This window comes from Sphaeramia orbicularis, chromosome 8 (assembly GCF_902148855.1).
Source record: "Sphaeramia orbicularis chromosome 8, fSphaOr1.1, whole genome shotgun sequence".
Taxonomy (NCBI): domain Eukaryota; kingdom Metazoa; phylum Chordata; class Actinopteri; order Kurtiformes; family Apogonidae; genus Sphaeramia; species Sphaeramia orbicularis.
Window position 1 is genome coordinate 30535870 of NC_043964.1, and position 16443 is coordinate 30552312.

Consider the following 16443-nt stretch of genomic DNA (forward strand, 5'->3'; position numbering starts at 1 on the left):
CACATGATACACACAGGAGTTAGTTCTTGATTGCAAAACCATTGTTTTTGATGACTTTTGATGATTTGATAATTTTTTCCATGACTGTAATGCATGAAGAAACTTGAGTAAGATTGTTCTTTTGAAATATGTCCCCACTACAAGGAGGAAGTTATGCTTAAACCTGCTGAACAATGATCCACCTTTATTTGTTACATTTCATCACTGCTGTAGGTCTGACCTAGTTTTACCAGAAACTGTAGGTACAATATCCAGCTTCCTGAAACTGTCTCCTGACCTGTGCGCCTTCAGCTGTTAAGGTTTACTGGAAATGCAAGTATACAAACAGCAGTATTGTGTCATCACATACCAAACACATACCATTTGACATATTACTGAGCAAGATTAAGAAAATCAAACAGTTAAAGAAGACTCCACTATATTGGTTTGGTCATAGCATCTTCCAGAGAAAACGGCTGTGAATATATTTTTTCCTGGAATCACTCTGAAGTGAGTCACTAAACCAAAAACCTACTCTGGAGAAGTTACTTTCATTTCCAAGGTGCCACAGCCACCTGATGGAGATGTCTGATACTATGTGCACAGATGTCCCTGACAGACAGTTGATCGCTGTCAAATACCCGAGCCATCTCACATGCTGTCGAACAGCCACAACAAACAACGGCGCCTGATAAGGCAGCTCTAAAGCGTTAGGGCTAAACTCTAGGAATCATGCTTCTGCTGCATTTTCTCAAGGGGAGCTTACACTGTTTGTTGGGAAACTGGAATGGAAATCCCCACACAGAAAGAGTTCACACTTAATCTTTTGTATCTTTGCAGAGTTAAAGGTAGATGCACAGCAAATAAGCGACCTAGTTTACTGTTACTTATGTGAAAATGAGTGTATTTACAGCTAGAGTTTGGTGACTGTGAGACCAGATTGATGAAACACTAGAACGAAACATGTCTTAACCCATAAAGACCCAAACAACCACCACTGATCTAAACTGGTTAATACCTGCTGATCTACTAATCCTGTCAATGCATGTAAATAATTGGTGTAAAATACAGTTTGTCATCTTTTCATGGTCATCAGATATGACTCATTTGGACGTTCAGAGGCTCCGTGGTTATTTGGAAACACCATCATCTTCTACAACATAGATTCACCAGTAAAACCCATTTAGTATAATCAATGACAGTGAATAGAGACACTGGGTTTATGTTCAGTTAATGATAAATTTTGTCGAAAAAGTCACATTTTCTTCATTTTTCTCCGTTTCTGATATTATGAGAATTCACTTTAATCTTAGCTTTTATGAACATCTACATGATCAGTCAATTAAATCTGGGAAAATATCAGATTTTTATTAGAAAAACACAAAATACAGAGGATAATATTATAATAAATGGTGATAAATTGCTTCAGATAGGTTAAATGGAGAGAAAAATTCATTTGGGAACTACAGGAAAAGTAGCACTGGGTCTTTGTGGGTTAAGTATTGATTCAGAATTCACCATTAGGCCATTATCAGTCTGTTTCCCAAAGGTTCTGTGCTGACCTTGATCTACGCTGGTTTATACACCTGGATTAGATGCTTGAGGCACAGATTCAAGGTAATTATACACACACGCACGCACGCACTCACGCATGCATGCACGCGCACACACACACACACACATACATTTATTTATTTATTTGTTTGTTTTTTTAATTATATTTTGCTGAAAAAGTCTTTTTTTCAGTTTTTATTGTTTTGATATAATCAAATCAAATCAAATTTTATTTATATAGTGCCAAATCATAACAAAACTTATCTCATGACACTTTACATCTAGAGTTGGTCAAAACCAGACTCTAAGCCAATTTACAGAAACCCAAAAGAATCCTCCAAGAGCAAACACTTGTGACTGGTGACAGTTGTGAGGAAAAACTTCCTTTTAACAGCAGAAACCTGGAGCAGACCCAGACTCCTGGAGGATGGATGTCTGTCTTGACCAGTTGGGGTTAAAGAGAGAGTAAAGGAGAAGAAAAGAGAGTGCGATAGACATAGAGAGAGACTGGGGGAGAAGGGGGGAGGTAGGGGGAGAGACGTGGATGCAGTTGATGCACAGATAACTGAACTAGAACATCCATGGAACTATATAATAAACAATATCATAACTATATGGATAATAACTATTGAATTTACTCAGAATTTATTAACATCTACATGATCTCACTGAAAAAAATGTCCCTCTAAAAACAAGTAAAAACAATAATGAATACAAGATATTTTTGCTTGAATTAAGCAAAAAAATAAAAAATAAAAAAAAATCTGGCAATGGTACAAGTGAAATAAGATTTTCAAGATCTATTGTCTAAAAATATGTTCTTATATCTCACTGAAAAGTTGCTCTTTTGATAATTATGTCTTATTTTAAGTATGATGAGATATTTTGACTAAAAATTAGAAAAATGCACATGGTAAGAGTTAGATTTTTTCCCGCGCAGTGAATTAAATAAAAGAAAATACATGATTTTAACTGAAAAACCATAAAATACAAAGGATAATATTATAATAAATGGTGATGAATCACTTAAGAATGGTTAAAATAGAGAGAAAAAAATCATTTGGGAACTGGCACAAAAGTAGCACTGGGTCTTTCTGGGTTAAGCAGTGATGTTTATTTATTTTTTTTAATAAGTTTCATTTAATTGAAGGAGATTTCATAAAGCATTACAAAACACAAAAAGATACCCGTCTATACTTAATAACCATATACATATTTCCCCACCTGTATATGCAAACACTCATAAAAATATACACTTGCCCATGTTCACAATAGTGAATAAAAATACAATGTCTGTATATACACCAACACATATAAATATACACCAACACATATATTTACAATAGTAAATGCATATGCACTTAGACTAATACGCATACATATACAAACTTACACCCTATATACATTTTTTCCCCGTCTTTTTTATATGAAAAACAGGCTTAGATGTCTATAATACTCCATGTCCAGTCTGTAAACTGTCCAATGATGAGTGATATTTACTGGTCTATATACGTTTACCAGCGATCAACTGTCTGTCAGGGACATCTGTGCAGATTGTATCAGACTTCTCCATCAGGTGGCTGGCTCCTTAGAAATGAAAGAAACTTCTCCAGCTGTAGGTTTTTGGTTTAGTGACTCACCTCAGAGTGATTCCAGGAAAACTATATTCACAGCCTTTTTCTCTGGAAGGTGCTGTGACTGTAATGCACAGTTTGTCTTGGATAAAACTATTCAATGCTTCTTTTTTTCTTGATTCCCACTCATGTCTGCAACTCCCTTTTATTATTCAACCTCATTCCTGCTAAATGAACAATGCCGATTAATGCATGACCTTATTGCAATGAGTATAATGGATTTCAAAAGGAAAATGGGCTGGAAATTATCTTAACCTGTACCTTGACATCACCCAGGGACCTAATCCATTGTAAGCAATTCTTTACTGTACATGTGATCATTCTGCTGTTCGGAGACCCCCGCTGTCTCTGATGTGGGGGCCTGCCTGCCTGCAATTACAACCCATTAGCCTCTGATTGATTGCTTCTCTAAGGGCTAATGCATTTCTATAGCAGGAAAAAAGGAGAAATGACAATAAATACATAAATGAATAAAATGCCACTTTTCATTACTCAAATCTTTGCCCTCTTCGAGACCTTTAAGTGACTAATGCAGTTTTTATCCATATAATAAACTACGTGGCTGCACAGGTGGATGTCGGTGAACATCATAAAAATGATATCACCCTGTTGTAAAGCCAACCGGAGACGTGCTCGTTGGAGATGCTTTGCTTATTTCTACACGATTAGTGCATGATTATGATTATAAGATCTGTGGTTTAACAGTAAGCTGTGTGTGGAATGGCATGGTTGACCTGGTATCCACAGTGTGTTCTGGGTTCATTATGTTAGGTGTAGTATGACAAGCACAGAAGACACCAGCAGTACGTGAAATAGAAGGGTCTTTTTGTCGTAGTAGTACTCAGCCCCCCACCCCCCACCCCCCGTCCTCTCTGCTTTGTCACTCTTCACATGTCACCCATTCAAACCTGCCTGCGTGTACATGTGTTATTGCTTAGAAACCTCCTTCTTTTCTCAGCCCCCCCCACCCAATAGCTCCTCTTGTTGAATTACAGCCCCTCTCCTCCTCCTCAATTCCCCCGTTTTTCCCTGCCTCTGGCCGAGTGACAGTGTGGGGCCTGGGTACTCTCCTGTCATGAGGCCTGCATTGAACGCTAGGTTATTGCCCCCTAATTATCAATTACAGGGCTCGGCTTCCACACCTGGAGCAGGCCAGGCTGGGAATGAGCTTAGCCCATTAGGACGGACCTCCGACTGGGCTGTTTATAGAGGGGGCAGGGCTCTACCCTCTGGAGGTGTTAATGGGCCTTGCAGGGCTACAGTCGACAGGCGGATCCATCAGAGTATCTGATAACAAAACACTGATGAGATATTTCTTTTTATTACGTTCTCTAAAACGATCACATTGAAACTGAGACTTTTTTAAAAAAATAATTTGCATATAAAGCCACAGATTTTACATATTAGAGTCAATATCCGTGTGTGGTCGTGTCACAAATTCAGCCTGGATTAGAAACAGAGGCATGGACAAACAAAAGACTGTTAAATTGCTTCATAGAAAAATTATAATCCTTGCATTTAAAGCTTTGTAATGTCACAGAGACCAAAAATGAAAAGGAAACTTGATGGTATCACATAATTACTATACGTGACGTTTAATGCTAAGATGAAATTGCTATTCATGCAAAACAGCTTGGTGTAATATATAAATTTGAATCAAGATTTACATAACCATTAAGTCATTGACAAACAATTCCAGTTCTTTGAAATTGGAGCCTTTATTGGTCCTTCTGAACAACCCAAACTTTTTTTTTTTTTTTCCCAATATCAATTTCCATGTATGAGTTTCAATTTTTTATCATATTTGATAAATCGGGTCTTAATGCTCAAATATTATTATTTTTGAACAAAGAAAAACATAATATAACACAAACACGTCTAACAAATTAGTAATTCCTTTTCAAAATTGGTAAAGTTCTCCCTCCTTCCTCATTAATGACAATCTTGTAGTGCCACTGGAAAGGCCTCTGGTGAACTAAATTCCTTGGTGTTTTGCATGTATCTAATTGTATACATCAGGTTTTTTAAGAAAAAAAAAATCATGTAGAGGGCTTCAAAACACATGTATCAAATATGATACGTTTGGTGTTATAGGGTTAAGTAAAGAATCCTTGTGGTAACTTATTAACGTGTAGGTAATGGCACATATCAAAATAATTCATACCGCAGTATAAGCATGATATTAACTATTATATACATGAGACTACCAGTAACACAAGGAACTAAATGGCCTCTGAGATTGTAAACACAGCAGTGGTGGAGTTTAAGCCATAAAGACCCAGTGCTACTGTTGTGGCACTTCTCAAATAGATTTTTCTCTCTACTTTTAACTTTTCTTAAGTAATTTATCACCATTTATTATAATATTATGCTCAGTATTTTGTGTTCTTAGTTGAAAATCAGGTATTTTCCTATATTTAATTTACAGATCATGACTGATGTCCATAGAAGCACAAATAAAATTTCAATGTTGTTATATCAAAAACAGAGAAAAGGGAGGAAAAAGTGACTTTTTCAGTAAAAATATCATTAACTGAACATAAACCCAGTGTCTCCATCCACTGTCATTGATCCAACTCCCATGGGTTTTACGGGTGAATCAATGTTGTAGAAGATGATGGGGTTTCCACGGTAACTACGGAGCCTCTGAATGTCCAAATGGGTCATATCTGATGACCATGAAAAGATGACAAACTTTATTTTACACCAATTATTTACATGTATTGATAGAATTAATGAATCAACAGGTATTTAACTTTTTATATTCGTAAATGATTTTGGTCACCAGTGGATATTTGGGTCTTTATGGATTAAGCATGTACACCATCGCCCATAAAGTTGGAATAATTTTGTTTTCAGACACATTCCTCTTTTTATTCCTATTTCCACACATCAGTAATCACCTTTAACCAGGTCAAATGATTACATACTGAGTCGCTGTTATGCTTTATCTATTAAGAATAAAACACACTGTCATAATTATGCCATGAGAAGAGGTAAAAATATTTTATTCCAACTTAAGTGTACAAAAGAGCACAAATTAGAGCTACCTGAGTATTTTATGCAGCTTTATACTTCTACCCCACCACATTTCACAAACAAATATTCTGTTTTTTTTTTTTATTCAACTACTTTTATTTGATACATGCACATGCACAGAAACCCTGCAATATATTTTTCATATGATGCAATAACAGAGATAAGAATGATTTCCTGTTTCCCTGTCACAAGGCTTCCCCTCTGTACTCCCCCTTTAGGAGAATAGATGCATACCCTAACTTATATCTACCAGGAAATAAATGTTAATATTCCACTAACCAATTATTGGACCTGTTTTTCTCAAGCCACTTATTTTCTGAACATCTTCATATTAAAATGGTATTTTCCAGGTTTGACAGATGAGGAGAAAATGTACTTTCAATGTCTCAGCAACACATTCTTGCACAAAAGAGTGAAAATAGCATGAACTGTCACTTCCTTACCAATAAAATACATCTTTTTATTAGTGATTGGCTCTTACATTATTTTATTTAGCTCTTATTAATGTTCTCAACTCTTCAGACTGTAACCACTTAAGAGACAGGAAGTGTCTCATACTATTGGCACAGGTTCAATGCATTATCTTTATCATGGAGGATAACTGATAATAATATACCCGTTAGTAGCCAGACATGGCTCCACACTGGCAAACCACAACAGTATGTATGCTTTAGTGCTAAAATAAAACAATCTGTAATGACAAAACGCCATGAAAGGAGCCATTCTATGCAATTTTACAGTATTTTTGTTGATAAGACTTTGTACTTCTGCTACTGAAGTGACATTTTGGCAGCAAGATATTACTTATAATATCTTAACTGAGTGTTATTTTCTACTAATATATTAACTTAACCCTGTAAAGCTTGAACCAGTAAGTCATTGACAAACAATTCCAGTTCTTTGAAACTGGAGCCTTTATTGGTCCTTCTGAACAACCCAAACATTTTTTTTTTTCAAATATCAATTTCTATGAGTTTCAATTTTGTATCATATTTGATAAATTGGGTCTTAATGCTCAAATATTATTATTTTTGAACAAACAAAAACATAATATAACACAAACATGTCTAACAAATTGGTCATTCCTTTTCAAAATTGGTAAAGTTCTCCCTCCTTCCTCATTAATAACAATCATGTAATGTCACTGGCAAGGCCTCTGGTGAACTAAATTCCTCCCCCCTGGTAGATTATTGGTGTATTGCATGTATCTAATTGTATACATCAGGTTTTTTAAGAAAAAAAAATCATGTAGAGGGCTTCAAAACTCATGTATCAAATATGATACGTTTGATGTTATAGGGTTAAGTAAAGAATCCTTGTGGTAATTTATTAACATGTGAGTAATGCCATTGTGCAGATGCTATATAGAAAGCTTCACTGTGTGTATGGTTTCAAGTCAGATTATTCTCCTTAACATATCCACGTATTCTGTTTTTAAGTTATTGATGAGTGATGAATGTGAATGTTGTGTGTCTTTGAGTGTTTGGATATCCTGTCCTCTTATGTCCAGAGCTGTGAACTCCAGGTCTTGTACCCACCCCTGCCCCCAAAAATCTACTCATCACTCCTATATTCAATACATTTGTCTTATATATGATATTTATTAATCCTCTGTTATCATTGTTTTTCCAAATGTCAACACAGCTATTGCTAATCTGTTGCTCTTCTTAGATTTCTACCATCTTTTTTCCTGGTTAAAAGGGTTTTTTGGGGGGTATTTCCTCAATCAAACCAAATGACAAAGGGTGTTGTATAATGTAAATATTTTAAAGCCTTTTCTTTCTTTGTAAGTGATATTGGTCTACATAAATAAAACAGAAGGGGCTTCATTTAGTCTGTCCACATCCAGGTTATTAGGAAAGAATTTGCTGAATCTGCAGTAGGCTTTATGACCTGTTTTTTCATCATCTGTCTTAATGTCTCATATCTATATCAGCATAGGCGCAGCACAAAAATAGAGCATCTATAGTTACATGTCATTCCCTCTGTTGCATGTCATTTATATGTAGCTACTAATATCTTTTTGCATACTAAGTGATCAAGTATGACATAAGACATGCATAGATCACTGCTTTTGCATTACCGCAGCCATCTGTATCCTCCACTACCTCCCCTCTGTTCATGTATGAATGTGTGCAAAAATAGATCTTTTCGCTCTTGAATGCAAATAGATTGACTTGGCCTCTTATCATAACAATAACAGCTCTTTCAATGCATATTTCATCTCTGCTCTATTCAATTGTTAGTGTCGTTTAGGTGAAGGATTCAGGTTACGGCAGCCGTGCAGTATATCATAGAGAGATCGAAATGAAAATGAGGAATTTGTCAAAATAGCTGCAGGCAAACGGGGGAAGCTTGTAGTCAGGGGATTGAGGGTGACGGAGGTGAAGATATATGCAATGACTGTCTGTGTATTTTAGAGCTCATGGGTTGTTTTGTGTCTTTGCCATGCTTTGGAGACATGTCACAGGTGTTATGATGAATTGGAGATTGTGGTATATGCCACATTAACGCTGCAATTGTACGTGTGTGAGAAAGACATCAAAACAACGAATGCAGGTGTGTGTGTGTGTGTTGTGAATCAAACACAGATCTGTATTATTGTGTGTGCCTTTCAGATCCCCTCCCTCACCCCATCAGTCTTCCTGCTGGTGTCTGTGGTTGTGTGTGCGTGTCTGTTTTTTTGCATATTTTGGTGTGAACCAGAACAGGGGAGGAAATGAATGACTAAGACACAGCTTTGCATTTATTCTCTCATTATAAAAGCTCCATGATTCATAGAAGAAAATATGCTTTTTGCAGAATGAACTCAGCTCTCCACAGCTCTTTTTTTTTTTTTTTTAATTTAATTTTATAATCTTTTATGTTGCTGCAAAAAAACAAAAAAGAATTATTAGTATTCCCAGAAATGTCTGAATGTTATTAAGCGTATTTAAACAGTATCACATCAGACCACCAGCTTCAAACACACTGTGACTTTAACTGATTCTGTGGGAACACATTTGTTGCTTTTGGTTGTAATTGTTGACACAATTTTCATAATGGTCACAGTAATGTGCTTCTACACTTCCATTAACATGACTGTAATAGTTGTATTGCACATTTCAACATGATCACACATGCCATTGTCACTATAGCACAGTGGTTCCCAACCTTTTTTGGTTCGTGACTACATTTAAAATCACAAATATCTGGCGACCCCAGACATTCAAAACGGAGACTTTTTTTTTTTTTGCTAAAATTAATTTGTTTTTGATCATGTAATATTTTGCTATACTATGTTGTAAATAAACATTAATTTGAGACAACATTTAGTCTATATAATGTATATTATTATGGACAGAGGCAGAAAAGCCAGGTGGAGATTACTGCACAAAGTGAGAATTTTATTTTCTTTGGTCAGGATATGTACAGTCAGTCCAGCTTGGATTTATAAGGCTGACAATTAATACTGAAAAACAAACAATGAGTCAAACTATGAATTATGAAAGAGCTGCAGCATCTTAAACTGACCACAATGAACATTTGAAAGATAAACAGTACCACAGAGCTTCAGTTTCAGCTTCAGAGTTTGTCATGTCTTTTACGGATTGGGATTGTCTGTGTCAACTCACCATATATTTGTATTGGTAAGTTTATTTGTTTTTTTAAATTTTTAGCAATTACTAGAAATTTCAGGTGACCCCATTTGAATTCCAGGGTTGAAAAACAGCCTGCAACAAATGCATTATTTAATCCTACTGAAATAATGTTTTCTAAACTGAAATGCCCAATTTTAAGGTACAGAACCTTTAAGAAATCTTGAAAGGTATTATGTAAACTGCTAACTGCATTCTACTACCATGCAATAAGAGATGTCTGAACTGGTGAAAACAAAACTGCATATGTTTTTCCAGGGTACAGAACTGAGAGAAGTATGAGAGAGTTCTTTTACAAGCTGCATAATTCACCTTTTCCTACAATTACAATCTATCGAGGATGATGAAATTAACATTTAGAGCTATAAAACAGACATCTCCACAACCATTAGCTATGTTGCTATGATGTGTCCGCACACACTTGGTGCTTTAAGCCTCCCTGATGTCCCTTGTTGTGCTTCACTGGACCTATGGGATCTGTGCACTGACGCAAGCTCAAATCCCACTTGCACAACAATGCAGGTAAATAAACTGGCTTGTGTTCGTGCATGACTGCTAAGGGAGGACATCACGTACACTGATGAAAAAGAAAACCTGTGATTATACTCGGTTAGCCAGAATAATAGTCTTTGTCATATCTCTGTCTCAGGATGAGCACTGGATCAATCTTAATACTGTGACTGAAATATAATTTCTATATTGATCTGTAGCTGTATCCTCCTCTGACCAGAATCATTTCTTTCTTTTAATTACATCGATAAGGTAGCAAGTGATTTCAAAATAGAAGATGCTAATAAGAAAAAAAAAGAATAGCACCTTACACAAATTAAAATGATAATATCTCCACTCTGAATGTTTTGTTAATTATTTCTTTTCTTGTCTGACACATCTTACCTCAGTGAAATGAAAATCTTTCAGCCTTTGGATCAATCTCAGTGTAACTTGAATAATTTGTCATTGCCTATTAACGTCTGGAAAATTTCTGTGGCTTCTCGACAGACAGCTCCGTCCCTCTGAAGTTAACATTTTCTGTGAACAATCTGCTTTGTGTGTTTTTACCCCTCATTTGTTTGTGAAATCATTGTCTGTATCTTATTTGACTCAGAGTGGAAATATGTCTATGTCTGAAATTTGTGTAAATAGGGTGTGTCAAAGCTATGACTGTTACCAATTTGGATCTATTTTACCCTCTGTAATCTTTTCAGCTTGAGACGTTCATTCCCTATTTGTTTTTTAAGCATTTTTGTTCTGTTGTTCTTCATTCTCCTCCTACATCTTTGTCGCTCATGCTTGTGTTAAGGTGGGAACACACATGCAGTATGTGAGGGTTCTCATTAACACAATAGCTCACATTTCCAACAATGCACCAATTAGAGTATATCCTCTAGTGACAAAATGTTTCATTGGGGGCTCAATTCTTGCTTTTCCTGAATCCAAATCTTCGTCACCTCAAATGAAAAGCACTTGTAACATCACAAGGCCGTGCCACCATTATCCCTCTTTACCATTATTCATCTCCCAATAAGCGCTGTAGCTCCCCTTAGGGCGACAAGGCGAGGTTTGACGCAATTCAATCCTAATCAGATACTGTTTGCCTGTTTTTGGATTGGCTGTAATGTTCTCATGAAGTGAAAGGCGCAGCGCCTCAGGCACAGCTGACTGTGACGGGGGCCCCCACCAGGGACCCCTTGGCCGCTCCATGGGAAGAAGTCTCTAATCCTGGATTATTCTCCCAGACCCGCAGCCAGCTGGATTAGGGGATAGTCAGTGGAAAAGGGCACTGTCAGCACTCTTTCCTTAGCAGCTCAGTGGATTAGAGCCGTACAGACGCTGAGCTGCCTGTGAGGTGCAGAGACCGAGAGGAACAGCAAAGCTCGCCGGTCCCCTCGCAGCTACACAGCAGCACCAAACATGGAAATGGAAAAAAGGGGATGGTTGACTGCGCTCTCATACACAATGAAAGGCTGATCTTTCCATTCTTGACTTCAGGTGCTCAAATATGGTGTTGGCAGATAATAGTTGCCTTTATGAGTTTGAGATTGTGCTAAATCATGAAGAATATTAAATTTAAGCATAAAGACAGAAATAAAGGTATTCCTGAAGTGCAATGGTAGTGATTTTTGTGATCTTTGAGGCATTTAATCACATATTCCATTGCCCCTTGTATTTTGACTTGTGGAATTACTTGTCTGAGAAGGTTTAGTAGAAGGTTTTAGTGTCTGATGCTATTACGCTGAGCTGAAGACTGTTGTTTTGGACAGAGGCATTGATAACAACTCATTTCTGTTATGGTGAATGTTATCAAATGTATTTATTTGGACTGTGTGTATGGTCCAGGTAATGTAATCATGTGAGTAATCCATTTAGGCTGAGTACCAAAAACATTCAGGACACTGAAATGTACTTTAAAAACAATAAATCTAATAAAGGTTGTGCATTACACTTCTTTTTGGAATTAAATCCATATTTCATAGCACACTGGCTCTTTTACCAGCCCAGTCTGCAGGCCGCAGTCAGACACACGACAGATTTCATGCAGCTGCAGCCTGCCATCGCTCATTAGAGAGATTATCTACATTACAGTGTGTGTGGGTGTGCATTTGTACAATATATAGTGTGTTTCATGTGTGCACTTGTGACAGAAAGAGGAGTGGGGGCTTAGCTACCGGTTGAACTGTACACTAGCTTGTGGTCTGTGTGTGAAACTGAGTGCATGATCGGAGCAGCAGAGCAGTGTCAGATACCCCAGCTAGTTTCTCCAGCCCGGTAATCAGCTACTATTGATTGTGAAGTAGTCAATGAGAGTAAAGTCTCAATGTGCCCTCAAAGCTGCCGCGGACAGATCGATCCCGGCCTGCTGCTGAGCCTTTGTGTGACCTGCATAATGGAATCTGTACGCTGGTGTGCAGCACTTGCTTTCCACGATGAGTAGACTATCTTTGTCTGTACGTTGTTGGTCTTTTTTTCTGCAGGAGGCTGCGAGGTTGTTATTTAGAAACTCGACAGCAGTGCGGTTGTGACCCGCGCAAACAAACAAATGCATGTTCATCCATGAGACAAGATGCATGCAACCACATTACCTCCCCATCAAAACCACATCCTATCAACTTAATGCAGAGCAAGAGGCCATATTGAAATTGCCAGGTGCCTAATTTGGTCTTTGTCGCATATAATTGAAACCACTCATCCCTCCCCCACTGAAAACAGAGAGAGAGAGTGAGAGAGGGAGAGAGAGATAATTGCCTTATAAGGCAGTAGGCTGTTATGTATGTGACGTCTCATTCCCAGCAGCGTGCTGGCAGATGATACGGTAAAGCCCACTTTTCAAATCCATCTGAAGAAGGCTGGCTCTCACAGGCTTTGGTTTGATAGCTCCAGCTGTCTCGCTTCGGACTACATGTTTGTGCAGTGGCGTATATATAGACATATATATATGTATACACGTTTATATGTGTGTTTAGAAGGGGGGATGGTGCATGTATCTGTGTGTGTTTTCAAGGGGGTCGTTGGGTGTCAGTGTACCAGGTTATTGACTCCTGAATTACTTCTCTGCAGGGGGATTTTGTTGGAATTTCACGTGTGTGTGTGTGGGTGTGTGTGTGGTAGTAGGGAGGAGATCATGGATGATGAATAGTGGTGTGTGTGATTCCATATGCATGTGAATGTGAGGACAGAGTGGGATGCTGAGTCAGGTGGGTGATTAACAGTGTAAGCAGTGCAGTGCAGGTGGAAACACATACAGTCCATGCAAACACGCCGTGTGAAACATAATTTCTCTTCTTTTGTTTCCCTGATGGTATTCCATCTCCTCCTCTCTCCTCTTTACTTGTCACCTCCCTCTCATGCATCCCTCTCCAACCTGTATTTCTTCCTCATCTTGCTCTCCATCCCTCCTTGTCTTGTTGCAGCCTTCCCTCTCCTCGCCATTCCTCTCTCCATCACTATCCTTCGTCGTCTCCCTGCATCTCAGCGTACCCCTCCCCCAAACCAGACAGCCGGCTATGTATGTGTGTGTGTGTGTGTGTGTGTATGCACTCCCAGCTGGGGGCAGCAGTAGGGAGGGATGTTCTTTGGGGAAATGGAGGACGGTATGCAGTCTGCTCCTCTTGGAAAAGTGTCAGTGTATCATCTCCTCCTCTCTTTCTCTCTGTCCTTTGTCAGTCATGTAAGTTTCCTGTCCTTCTTCTCCCTTTTAAACATATCTCCCTAATACTGTATCTGATTTCCCAACCTGCTGGAAAATATTTCACTCTACCTGTCACCCCCCCCCCCCCAACTCCTGTCTTTTTTGTGTGTGTGTGTGTGTGTGTCTGTGTGTGTTGTGCTGCTCTCGCCATCGTTCTGCACATTGATGTGGCAGTATTTTTTTCACTGTTGCTGGTGCCCTCTCAGCATGTGCTGTTGTCCCCCACAGAGAGGGTTTTCTCCTGTCACTACACGCTCATCACAGGGTATCCTCTCACTACCAACAGTCTCTTTAAAGCCCAGCCCTCCATTTATCTCAGGTTTCTTTTTTTTATCTTCCTCCTCGCTGTTTTAGAAGTGCCACAAGCTCCTTTCAATTATCTTCCCCTTCCTCTTGGCGGTCGCTGGGAGACAGCTTTTCTGTGCAAATATTTGCTTTTCATGAATATGCCATCATTAAGAACCCTGCATAGGTGTGAGTGGAGCACAGACGAAATGTTAATTGCGACTCGGTGAGGCCCTCTTGCGCATTCCTCCCCTTGCATGAATCTGGCAGGAGCTCAGACAGGGAACAGACCGTCTGGGTCAGGGCAGGCTCAGGCAGAGAGAGTGTAAAAGAGACTGGGAGTGAGAGCAGGACAGAGGGAGGGAGTGTAAGTAGAGGAGAAGGAAAATGAGGAGTGTGAATGAAGTTTCATGAGGGGAGGGATAAGAAGAGAGAGAATAAAACTGGAAGACAGACAGATATAAACATGAAGGAAAGATGGAAAATAACTTTGAAGACTTCCACCTGAGTTGAGACATATGTCCAGAAGGTGCTTTGAACGCCTGAGATCACATCAGACACTGAAGAATTCACAGAGATAATTTCAACACACTGAAAATTCAATTACTTTAACTTTTCCAGTGTTGTTTTACCTGCTTTTAATTACACTGCAACTCTGTCCTCCTTTGTTCCCTTTAACATTTGTCTTTAATGAAATGTGCAATTTATTAAAACATGCTATCGCTGTTATTATTAAGGCTGGAAAAATGAGCGCATATGCCCGAGGGAGTTCAATTGTCAACTCTAGTACAACTGGATGAAGACCAAGAGGCCAGCATGAAAAGAGGGATTAGAGTCCATTTCAACATGGAGCTAGTATCTGTTGCAAGATCGACTTAATATGGTGAACAGCTAATGCTTTGTTTTAGGCAAGGAATGCAGCCGGTTCAGCTAAATTAGAGGCGGCCATTTCCGTTGGCATTGGGGGCTTGGCCGTGTTGGCAGAGCTTCTTAATGGGGAGACCATGGACACTGATATATGAAATAAAGCAGTTAAAGGCAACCAAAGAGAAGCAAAGACCACTGACTCAGAGCTAAGGGTTATGGAAGATTCACAGATGTTTGGGTCATCTGAAAACTCAGGTTCAGTCTCAAGTGCAGAGCCAGAGCGAACCTGGCTTTCCAGACTTCAGCTCCATTTCAATCCAAAGTACCCAGAAGCTATGAACTAGTGCCAGCACCTAAAAGGTTCCCTTAGACCACAGGTGTCAAACATGCGGCCCGGGGGCCAAATCTGGCCTGCCAAAGGATCCAATCTGGCCCGTAGGATGGATTTGTGAAATACAAAAATTACACTGAAGATATTAACAAGCAAGGATGTGAAAATCATTTTCATTCAGATTCCACATACAGACCAATTAGATATCAAGTGGGTCAGACCAGTAAAATACTATCATATTAAACGTATAAATAGTGAAAACAGCAAATTTCATCTTTGTGTTAGTGTAAAAAAAAGTAAAATTACATGAAAGTGTTTATATTAAAAAGTTGTTTTATAAAAAATGTGGAAAAACCTGAAATGTCTTTAGATAAGTAAATGCAATTTTACCAATATTCTGCCTGTTATTAAATGTTTTGTGCATTTGTAATTGTAATGTAAGTTGTAAATGCACATGTGTAAATGATAAACTGATAATCTGAGGCAGAATATTGTTAAAATTGCACTTGTTTTTCTTAAGATGTTTCCAGTTGTTTATGTTATTCAGATTTTTGGAGATGTTAACATTATCATAATTTAATTTTACTTTTTTCATTGTTATTATTTTACTGGTCTGGCCCACTTGAGATCATATTGGGCTGAATGTGGCCCCACAACTAAAATGAGTTTGACACCCCTGCCTTAGACCATTGGATATCTGTGATCTGTAGACCTGCAAAGGTTAGGAGAATTTGTCTACTGCATCATTTTTGACCAAACAATCTGATCTGTACTTCATCGACGGCCCACGTGTCACATGGTCTCTTCAATAACTCTATCATAATGTGTCAAACCATAGATTGTTAGCCTCATAGCATAATTGGCTATAGGTCATATTTTTGGCTAAATTTTGACATTGCTGTAACTTAACTCTCCTAATACTGTTGCTTC